At 34.1% G+C, this 12,074-nt stretch overlaps 2 long non-coding RNA genes across 5 annotated transcripts in view; one reads left to right on the top strand and one right to left on the bottom strand.

Annotated features, from left to right (window-relative positions):
- The window catches only part of LOC143672710 (uncharacterized), a 425,488-nt gene that overhangs the window by 398,226 nt on the left and 15,188 nt on the right, over nucleotides 1-12,074 (top strand). The gene's annotated exons all lie outside the window — the stretch shown is intronic.
- Nucleotides 10,354-12,074, bottom strand: part of LOC143672711 (uncharacterized) — a 34,876-nt gene continuing 33,155 nt past the window's right edge. The window contains exon 4 of the long non-coding RNA XR_013169959.1: nucleotides 10,354-11,815. This is a non-coding gene — a long non-coding RNA (uncharacterized LOC143672711). The remainder of the gene's footprint in view (nucleotides 11,816-12,074) is intronic.

The raw sequence follows: 12,074 nt of genomic DNA, 5'->3' as shown, positions 1-12,074 counted from the left end.
GCTTGTGGACTCTCTGCTTCATGGTGCTGCAGCATTCTCTACTCTCTCCAATCTCCCATTCTCCAAAATGTTTCTGCTTTTATAGGACTCCAGTAAACCAATCAAACCCACCCAGATGGGTGGAGACATGCCATCACCTAATCCATTTTAACAACTGCTCTTGACTAACTCACATCATCCAGGGAGATGATCTGATTACAGTTTCAAACATACAGTATTGAATAGGAATTATTCTATATTTATGAAATGGGATTTTGATTAAAACATGACTTTTCTAGGGGGCATGCATCCTTTTAAACCAGCACATTCAGTAATATTAAAGATAGAATGGATTCTACAAGTATAGAAGAAATTTATCTGTGAAAGCAGTACATCTGAAAGGTGAGTAAAATTAAACCAATACTATAGGATAATTTTTTGCCTCATTTTTTGGAAAATATCAGTTAAACAATATGCATGGTTACCTTATGAAGTTAAAACAAATACAATGAAAATATCATTTGAAGAAAGACATAGAGGGCAGTTAAGAGAGAAGGAGAAAATAAATTATTTATATACAAAAAATAGAAGAAATACTAATATGCAGACAACTTCTCAAAACAGTGCTGTCTGCAGTAAAGATAGTATTCCAGCCTTGCTTATATTTCTGCACAGTCCATTACAGAAACCACTGCCCACATGTACATAATGAGGTCTTTAAATTTGACTGGCACTATTGAGGAGCTTAAATTTTAGTTTTAATTGATTATGTTAACATCAATGTAAATTTCACAACAATTTGAGGCTATTACTTATGATATTGCACAGCTCAGATCTAGAATCTTGAAGGGGGCTGTTAAAACTGGTGATTCCGAAGAGCTGAACTTTTAGTTTTGTTTGATTTTTTAAAAGTTAATGTCAATTTAACATTAATTCAAATCCAGGGCTTACAGTATTACACAGTATAGGCATAGAATCTTGGAAGGGGCAGTTAAAATTACTGAAAAATGCAAAACTCAAATGGTAAAAGGACTCATTAAAATAGGAAATATAGATAATGAGGTAAAAGTAGCTTTGACACAACACATGTCTAAATATAAGCAGTGCTTATGAAAGTATGAGTTTATGTGGTATGCTCACAGCTTACTGTTTGGAGAACCCAGATGATCCTCCAAATTAAGACACAGGTCAACCAATTTCTCAGAAAAATTTCAGAAGGCAGCACTTTGCTCTTCTCTGTAGTTTCCACACTTTCCAGCTTATTTTCATCATACATAATCCTCTATTTTGCATTCTATTCAAAACAGTTACTAAATCTGAGAAGGGCTATATTCCAGGGGTCACACCCTGATTACAAATATAATAAACCCAGCTAGGGCTTCATTCTGTGGATGCACACTCTTCATCTTGATAGACTTTGCCAGAAAATTACAAAATAAGAACCCCTATATGATGTTGGATAATATAGATATAAGGCCATTTTGAAGGGCAGGAAAGAGATTCATACATTCCTTAATTCCTTCATAAGAGCTTGACTTGATTATCATGTAAGGAATTATTTTAGTCCTGGAGATAGAGAAAGGAGACAAAGACACTGACTACATACCCTATAGACAACATGCCAGAATTCCCTCAAATAAATTTGGAAGTATTAATAATTGGAAGATTGTGTTAGTTTGCAAGCTGCTGGAATGCAATATACCAAAAGTGGAACAGCTTTTCAAAAGGGGGATTTAATAAGCTACAAGCTTACAGTTATAAGTCTATGAAAATGCCCAAATTAAGGTGCCAACAAGAGGGTAGCTTCACTTAAGAAAGCCCAAATTGTCTGGAACACCTGCTGGCTGGGACATCATGTGACTGGCAACTGCTGGTCCCTTGCTCCTGGGCTCTGCTGTTTTCAGTCACTACATGCATGGGTTCCTCACTGCTGCTCTTGGCTTCTCTTGGCTTTCTCCAGATTCTGTCTTGCTTAACATCTCATGGCAATGTCTGCTGGGCTCCAACCATCTCCAAACATTTGTCTCTATTCCCTGAAGCAACTGTTCTCCAAGCATCTACATCTCCTTTCTCAGTCAGCTCTGAGGTTTCTGTCATTTCTGTCTCTCTCTGCAATATGTTTCCTCTTTAAAGGACTTCAGTAAACTAATGAAAACCCACCCTGAATGGGCAGAGTTACATCTCCATCTGATAAAAAGGTGACACCCACAATAAGGCATGCTTCATCTCTGTGAAGATAGTTTAATTAAAGCTTGTGCACTACAGTATTGAATTCCTTTAGAAGAAATGGTTGCTCCCACAAGATTAGATCAGGATTAAAACATGGCTTTCCTGGGATGTATAATACTTTCAAACTGGCATAAAGATGAATAAATAAGGACATTTCAGAGTGTAAAATGATATGAACAAAATAAAACAACAGGTTCCTGGGATAAAGAAGGGAAGATGGAGGTGGTAAGTTAAGAGCCAAATAGCACTCCCTTGGTTAAGTTATGAATGTCCTATGTTCTCTCAAAATGGAATGATAATTTTATAATTGCTTTTTGTATTTTTATTTTGTCTTTGTTTTTCTTTTCTTTTTTGTGTTTCATTTTTTATTGTCTAGAATTGTTTTTGATAAGTAAAAATTAAGTGAATACTTTTTAGCACATAGCATGGTTGTAGCACATAAGTTTATTGCCATTTCATTCACAAATTTTGCATTTGAAAGGAATTCTAGAGCCTCTCCATTTGGTATTTTTCATTTTTTTCTCTGTGGTGGGGTTTTTGCATGATGTGAATATGACAAACAATAGTTAATTGAAATTTTAATCTGTTAATATTCATATTCACAACAGATACGTTAAAGTATGTTTTATGTTTCAAAAGTAGATTGGATTTCCTTGACTTGTTATTATCCCTTTTTTTTGATGGAGCTGCATGCACATAACATCAAATGAACTATTTTGAAGTGTACAGTCAGTGGCATTTACTGTATTCACAGTGTTGTGCATTGGTTTTATCTAGTACCAATAAATTTTTGTAATCCTCAAAGGAAACCCCATATCTACCACTATCAAACCCTATTAAACATTAATCTTCTCTCTGTCTCTGTATATTTACTTACACTGGCTATTGCATATAAATAGAGTCATTAAGATATGTGAACTTTTAGGTCTGCCTTTATTAACTTAGCATATTTATTTATTTGTTCATCGTTATATGATGTGATTACTTCTTTCCTATTTCTGGCTGAATGATATTCCATTGTGTGGATATAATACATCTTCTATTCTGTTTTATGAAAGAGTTTGAAAAGTATTGGTGCCAGTTTTTCTTCAAATGTTTTATTGATTTCAACAGTGAAGATGTCTTGATTTTTTTCTTCATGGGGAGGTTTTTGATTTCTGATTCAAATTCTTTGCTTATTATAGTTCTGTTAAGATATTTTATATCTTCTTGAGTCAATTTTTGTTATTTGTTTATTTCTAGGAATTTTTGCCATCCACACTGTTTAACTTGTTGGATTACAATTATTTATAGAATACTCATTCAATTCCCCACTTTATTTTCTCATTTTTGTTACTGGTGTTTGTCAGTTGAGGTAACGTCTTGGCAATTTTATTGATGTTTCAAAGAACCATGTTTTTGTTTTATTGATTTTGTCTTTTGTTTTCTCTTCTACATTCTGTGTTTGTCCATTTTAATCTTTCTTAGTTTCTTCTTTCTCATAACTTTGTGCTTAGTCTGCTCTCCTTTTTATAGATCTATGCAATGCATAACATGTAAAGTTACATACTTAAGTGGGAATTATTTTTCTTGAGTAAAGTAGGGATTTTAAGATACAATTTGCTTGAACACTGCTTTCTTTTCATCCCACAAAGTTAGTATGTTGTGTTATCATTTTCATTCACCTCAATATATTTTGTAATATCCCTTGTAATTGATTTTTCACCCACAGTTTGTTAAATGGGTGCTATTTAATTTCCACACTTTTGTGAATTTTCTAGTTTTCCTTATGTTACTGAATTATGGTTCATTTCATTATTGTTTTGGAAGATACTTTGTGTGTTTCAGTCTTTTAAAATTTTTATAGATTTATTTTGTAACTAGATATATGGTCTAACCTTGAGAATATCCCATGTGAGCTTAAAAAGAATGGAGACTTGCTTCTGTTTTGTGACATGCTCTGTATTGGTCTCCTAGGTGGTTTATAGCATAAAGTCCTCTATTACTGGTAATAGTCTTACATAGCACAAACAACCCCTCTTTGAGTTATTGTCACAATTTGCACCTTTATATATTTTATTCCCAATAACATAAGTTTATGATTATTGTTGCATGCAATTGTCTCTGAGTCATATTGAGAAAAAGAGGTTTTACATACAAAAAAATTCATTAATACTAGTAGTCTTAGTTTATCAGAGCTGCCATGACAAATACGGGCTTAAGCAACATGCCTTTACTGTCTCACAGTTTTGAAGGCTAGAAGACTAAAATTAAAATGTCATCAAGTCCATGCTTTCTGTCATACTTGGTAGAATTGTGGTGATGGAATACCTCTGTCACATGCTGATCTCTCTCCCTTCTCTGGCTTCAATGTCTGGTTCTTTCCTCCCATCTTCATGTTCAATTTTCTTTGCATTTGAAGTATCTCCTATTGGGTTCAAGCCCAAATTCATTCTATTCTGCCAAAGAATATCCATAGATCCTATTCACAAATGAGTCCCGATTCTGACTTACCTTAGTATATCTGAAGATATCTTTTTCAAGTGGATTTCACATGAGTGAACACAACGTGAGTGTTCACTGAGCCTTGAATATGTTATCTATGCATAGAAAATTCCATATGAAAAACACACATGTGAAATTAAACACTTTTCCCTGTCTTAGCACATTGGTTCTGTTGGAGTATTCCCTTATGCTTAGCTCGGCCCTTTAAACAACTACCTTTGTCTTCACTTCCTAATTTTTTGAAGTTTTATCATCATACAGATGTGGAAACATAGGTTCTTCTTGGTCCTTTTCTGAATGAGCACAAATGCTTTCAAAACACACACTTGGCTTTCTTGATTTCCCTTAAAAACAAGTTTTTCAAAATATTTATACTCTAAAATAGGCCTCTTCAGCTTTCCTAGACAGGATTTTGATGTGTTTATTACTTACATCACTGGGCATCTTACATCACTGGGCATCAGAGAATTCTCATTCTTGTTCTAATGTTTTCAAGGACCATCCTCCAATTTGCCACTATTTTTGCCATGACAGAGCTGTAAGACCAAAGAAAGGCAACAAACTTTCATCCAACCTTCAGGAAATGTTCTGAGAGGTTAAATGAGACAAGCACAATTTCTTGAGATCTAAATCTCCCTTCTCCCTCTGGAATCAGGAACAAGAACTAGATGTTGCTGTCTTCAGAACCATCCCACCCTTGTGATGTGGGGTTATAGGGCTAAGTAGAAATACTGCAAAGTCTCTCCTCATTTGTTACCTTTTTGATTCAGCCTTCAAGGTGGTTGCTATAAACCTGAGACTATTTGTTATGACAAATATGATTTTGACAGTTTATGCTTTTTATTCAGTTCTTCTGAGGACAGAAGATCCATTGGAGCTCCCTAATCTGATGTTTTTGTTGATATTATGAGCTGCACAATTTCAAGTGTGAATACCACCCATATTAAATCATTGCTTCTAAGACAATGGATTTTAAGACCTCTGCACCTTGATATTATTTGTCTTCCTTTTATTGTGATATCTAGAATCCATTGCCAGAGATTCTGATTTAATTGTCCTTGGTTTTGAAATTGACGTTCAGAATTTAAAAGATCCTAAGATTATTTGAATAAGTATTCAAGTTTGAAAACCACTTCCATAGAGAAGTGGAGACCAAAACAGGACCTTGCAATTTACAGTGTGAGGTACATATGCCCTTTGTATCACACATCTTAAGAGTTTGCTAGAAAGGCAATTTCTAAGAGTCCTCCACAAACCTAGTAAATCAAGAACTGAATTTTACAAGATTGGAGAGATTCATGTGATTGTTGAAGTATGAGCAGCATTGGTTCTCAAGTGTCTTCAGCTTCCCACACTTATGCAGAGAAGTGAGGATACTGCCACTGTCTCCTTCTGTTCATATCCCAAAGCATCTCTGCTTAGAAGAGAAAGTACAGATGGTTGCCAAGAAAAGTAAACATTTGGTAGTGAACTTTTGCTGTCCCAAACTGTTTCCCTTCTTTTGGATGTTGGACCAAAATGAAATAGTCTTAGGTTGAGATACTGAATAATACAATCACCAATATTGTAATAAACAAGAATTCCCCTATACCTTAATTCTTCACATCCTCAACGTTATTTCTGAGAAGTATGTATTTTCAGTTATTTTAAGGGTTCTTTGTATTTTTCAGTTTTCAGTAATCTTTTTGTTTTTAATTTTATCTTTCCAAATGTATATTCATCTTTAGATACCTCCATGTATCAAATGATGAGTATTTTCATTTATACACTATACCTGCCCAACTCTTAGCGAGAACCTTATCCGAAAATAATTATATCATGAATATTGTTAAATGTAACTAGTGTCTATATTATTTTTGATTAGATATAAAAACTTTATTGCTCTTTTGTAGTTTTTTATTAAAAAATTATTCTGGAATCAGCTGTTGTATTAATTTGCCCTTTTCTTCACTTTCATTGCATCTAATCAATTATCATCCCTAATATGCAAAATAATTGTAAAATTGCTCCCAATCCTTTAATTTCAAGTTATAAATCTACTATATCTAAATTTTTTCAGCTGACAATCCTCCTTTTGGCATCCCTCTCTATTGTTACTTCACTGCTGAGTTTTGTGGACCTGCTGGGACCTACATTCTAGTAAGCAATATTTCTCATGCTTTTGCATATTCTTTAGTTCTTTGAATTGGTTGCCCTAATAGAGCAGTCCATGGTCTCACCATTTTTACACTTCTTTTTTTGTAGTAACTTTTTTTAATGAAAATAAACACTTTTATTATTCTTTCAATCAAATAAATAAGAAGGAAAATGAATATTTAATTCAAATATAAGGACAAACACAAGCATCCATAGCAAATTCAGTACAATAAAAAGGGAACTAGATAGAAAAACTGAGGATCAAATAATTAAAAAGAGTAGGCATCCCTTTGTAATAAACAAGTACTAACAGATGTTTTGCACAAATTAATATAATGGCATATTATCATTCAAAGACCATTACAAATGCCTATTCTTTAATTAACAATTGTGCTTGTTTGAAACTGGTGTATACCCCTGAAAAGCCATGTTCTTTAACCTTGATTCAGTATTGCTGGGTAGGATACATTGATTAGGTGATTTCCATGGAGATGTCTCCAACTAGTAAACATGAGGTTGCTTACTTGACTCCTTTAAAAGGGAACCACTTTGGAAAAAGCTTTAGAGCCAATAGGAGACCCATACATTTGAAGATGAAAAGAAAATGTCTCCACAGAAACTTTTTTTTCATTCAGCTTCAGTTTATTAGAGTTAGAAACCATAGTTTTAAATCAACAGCTCTGAAATAGCACCTTGCCTATTTCATCCCCACTCATCAACTGAACAACCACTATTAGCTTGTGCTCTGCTGTCCCCTGTAAAGTTTTTTTATTAATTAAAAAAAAGAAATTAACACAACATTTAGAAATCATTCCATTCTACATATGCAATCAGTAATTCTTAATATCATCACATAGATGTACGATCATCATTTCTTAGTACATTTGCATCGATTTAGGAAAAGAACTAGCAAAACAACAGAAAAAGATATAGAATGTTAATATAGAGAAAAAATAAAAATAATGATAATAAAAAATAAAAAATACATATATGAAAAAAAGGAAAAAGAAAAAACAAAAGACACAAACAAACAAACAACAAAAAAAAACTATAGCTCAGATGCAACTTCATTCAGTGTTTTAACATAATTACATTACAATTAGGTATTATTGTGCTGTCCATTTTTGAGTTTTTGTATCTAGTCCTGTTGCACAGTCTGTATCACTTCAGCTCCAATTACCCATTATCTTACCCTGTTTCTAATTCCTGCTGGTCTCTGTTACCAATGACATATTCCATGTTTATTCTCGAATGTCGGTTCACATCAGTGGGACCATACAGTATTTGTCCTTTAGTTTTTGGCTAGATACACTCAGCATAATGTTCTCTAGGTTCATCCATGTTATTACATGCTTCATAAATTTATTCTGTCTTAAAGCTGCATAATATTCCATCGTATGTATATACCACAGTTTGTTTAGTCACTCATCTGTTGATGGACATTTTGGCTGTTTCCATCTCTTTGCAATTGTAAATAATGCTGCTATAAATATTGGTGTGCAAATGTCCATTTGTGTCTTTGCCCTTAAGTCCTTTGAGTAGATACCCAGCAATGGTATTGCTGGGTCATATGGCAATTCTCTATTCAGTTTTTTGAGGAATGTAGTAACTTTTTTGCAGTATCTTTCTCATTAGTTAGTTGCATATAGGTGGATAATTGGTTATGACCCTGGATGCTTGCCTTTTCTTATTTGATCCTCACTCATTTGGGTAATTTGATTATATTAGAAAGGCAGAAAACTAACAGACTCATTTTCTCCTTAGAGTTTTATAAGCTTTCTCTCATGAAGTGTTGATGCTGAGATCTGTGTTTACATTTATTATCTGTTTACATTTTTCATCTGTGTTTCTTTTCATGCAAACCTTGAATTTTCTGAACATGCCAGTATTTCTGAAATAGGGTAATACCGAAACTGTATCCACTTTCACAATCTTCTCCTACATCTTCATTATACTAGTCAAAATTTTGTAACCTTTTCTTATGTGTCTGACTAGTATATTTTCTTCATAGCAGGGTTCAGACCAGGATGCAGTGCCTCTTCAGGAGGGCAGTGTTTTGGGTCTCTGAGTTCTCTGGTGGCTCTTGAAGAATTGGATGAGAATCTTTATAAATATATAATGTAGTTGCTTAAATTAGGGTCATGAGTCTATGTCTTTGTACTCTAACCCCTGTAGGGATCCACGGCATAGGGAAACAGATTGGTAGTGATGTGGCAGGAAAGTAGCAGGAGGATTGGAATTGTCATGAAACATTTTCAGTCTCAACACCACCCATGACCTCATGCAGTTACTGAATTTAGGCCATAAGAGATTTACTACTATGCCAGTTTACCCACAGAGAGATTTTGATTCCTTGCCTTACCTGAAATGTTGTCCTTAGGGGTCATGTGGTGATATTGGAGCCATGTTCATTCCCAAGCAGTTTGTGTGTACCTGATCTCAGCAGCACATGAATAACCTCACTTGTTCTGTGGGGTGGCCATAGGCTCTACTACATTAGTGACTTGTTCACACAGTCACCTATTCCTAGGACTCCTTATGATAAGAATATCCTGCATGGCCTCTTTTTAGACACTCACTTAGATTTTAGGAGTTTGAATACTGAAGCCCAGCATTGTTACCTATCAAGATCCTGCCAAAACCTCTGTGTTTCTACCAAAGTACACATCACTAGTAATATATTTTTCCTGACTCCCTTGACCCAAATGTACTCCAAATGAACAGGTATCAATTTTGCTTATCTCAGCATTGTATATCACAGTGTGGCATGTGAAAAGTCTCAGAAACTCTATTGAAAGAATGACATATTTTGTTTTAGACATTTGTTCTTTATTAATGCCCATGTTTTGGGATTAATGTTGAGGGAAACCATTTGAAAGTATTTGATGAACTCTGCAGAAGTCAGTTCCCAGTCAAGAAATGCAAGCAATTAGTTGGGCAGTGTCTGGGAGCTTCCTGAAGTAGTTTCATTGGTGATTAAACAAAAGCCATCAATGTCCACTGTCACAAACTGAACTGGTATAGCCAAGGATGGGAGAAAAAAAAGAGAATTGTTTGATAACAACTGTTTGAATTTGTTAGGACTTAAGACTATTTTCAGGTTAAAAATCTTTTAGGACATAATTCAAGCCATAGCAATGACAGTGAATTTTCATAATTAAACAATTATACAAAGCATATTTTTGTCTCATGCTCTTTGGGGACCCATTAAATGAGTTCAAAAATGTTCTATTTTATTAAAATTATTTCCAGGCTTCATATCTAAAATAATTAAAATATTTGTTTGATTATTTAGTTTAAACTATAGACTTCTATTGTGATTATCCCTTGTTAGCTATTTTAATAAACTGTTCAGATTTTTCAACATTGTAGAATTTATCAGAATAATATTGACATTTTCTGAATTCCTCCCATGAGGTTTTTAATCTTGTTAGAATTATTCTTTCAAGGAATATATCATTGACTTGAAAACCTTTGATACTATTTCAAAGTTTTGAAAAATTATGAATTTTCCTTTTCCTCTTTAAGGATTGTTCTGTTGCTTATGATTCATATATTTTAATCAGGATTCTCACATTTCCACATAATTCTGTTCAAACTGAATTCAATGTTTTCTAATTTGATACAATATATTAGACTCACACTTCATACTTCTCATAAAGAGGACCTGACATCACTCCCTGAACTCAGAAAAAATTATTTGTCCAAAACTTAAATAATAATACATTGTTGCTATTATAAATTAACATGTTAATAGAATATCTTTATTGGGCTTACTTCAAAGCACTCTACATCAACTATTTATTTTACTGTTCAGAATAAGAAGTTTGTTAAAATATCACCTACATTTTTCAGATGAAGAAATTAGTTTTCCTTGGCACAAGTAGGTCACATTTAGTGATGCTTGAATTTATCCTGGGGCTTTACAAGCATGAGTTGCATTTGGCAGCTCATTTGAAATCTATTTGAGAAACAATATAGTTACTTTTGAGGTAGTATTTTGAGCCATTAAATTTGAAAATATTCTTCTGCTGGCATCTCTCCATAGAAGCTGAGGCATCATCCTTTATCCCAGTTGACATCTCTACTTCTAATTTTGTGTTTGATTCCCATCCCTTCCTAAAGTATCATGAATTTTATATCATTATTTATAAATAATATTTTATCTTAGAATCTACTCCATCTAAAATCTGATCCAGGCCCTTTGAATTTCGACATGTTCTAAAATCTTCCATTCCAAAACTTGATGAGCCATTAAAACACTTTTGAACTTTTATTTACAGCTGCTGACCTCTCATGTACTTTTCAGTGCAAGTTGAGAGAGTCAATACATCAGATCCTCTCCTCATCCCACTCTTCTCACCCTTTCCAATCTGAGTCTTTATTCACATTAATTCATGGACATCAGTCTTGATGACAGTAACATTTTCATCAATATAGCAGTCTTATGAGATTTTTCAGCCCTCCTCTTATTTCATCCTCAGCAGAATTTGAGTAATTCCTGCTTATGAAATCTTCTTTTTTCTCCAGACAATTTTGACTGGTTAGATTCCCAGAACCTAATATGTAGGATATTTATTTGGAAGTGCTCTTGGGATAAATGTAGTGGAAAGGAAAGGAGAGAAAGAAATCCTGGGCAGAGGGAAAATTGAATCTGCAAAGCAATCTTATTACTGCCATGGCCCATATATGCATACTTAACTGAACTAGAATGGCCATAAGTACATACCCTGATCTCCATTAATCACCCTGGGAATGTGTGAAATTATGGCATGTGGTTTTATGCAGGTGAGGCAATCCTCAAATATCCAAAAAAATAAAGGACATTGTCAGAGTGTTGATAACACTCAGAATCTGTGCAGGAAATTTTTCACATAAGAAGGATGTTGGTGGTCCATTTACATGTCCATCCAGTTCATCTCTTGTCTCACTTGGATCTGTCTTTATTCAGGTTGGTGTTTCCCCAGGCCTCTCTTCCTGAAGGAATCTGCAAGAGGAAGTGCATTTACATGTAATGCTACCATGGCTTCAGGTGGTCTTGGGGCCAATCAGTATCCTTCTATCTTGTACATTCTAGATTTCCCTCACCACCACATGGCACCTCTTTTTTTCTCAGGTCTTACCCTTAATGGGTCAGATCTATTTTTCACAATGCCTTGCTCGGGCAGGGTTTGCTAAATTTTCCATTTATTAACAAGTTTGACAGGTGAATATAGAGAGGTACCTAAGTAAATCATGTTGGTGCT

This window comes from Tamandua tetradactyla (assembly GCF_023851605.1).
Source record: "Tamandua tetradactyla isolate mTamTet1 chromosome 1 unlocalized genomic scaffold, mTamTet1.pri SUPER_1_unloc_2, whole genome shotgun sequence".
NCBI lineage: Eukaryota > Metazoa > Chordata > Mammalia > Pilosa > Myrmecophagidae > Tamandua > Tamandua tetradactyla.
This window is presented reverse-complemented; position numbering and strand designations above follow the sequence as displayed.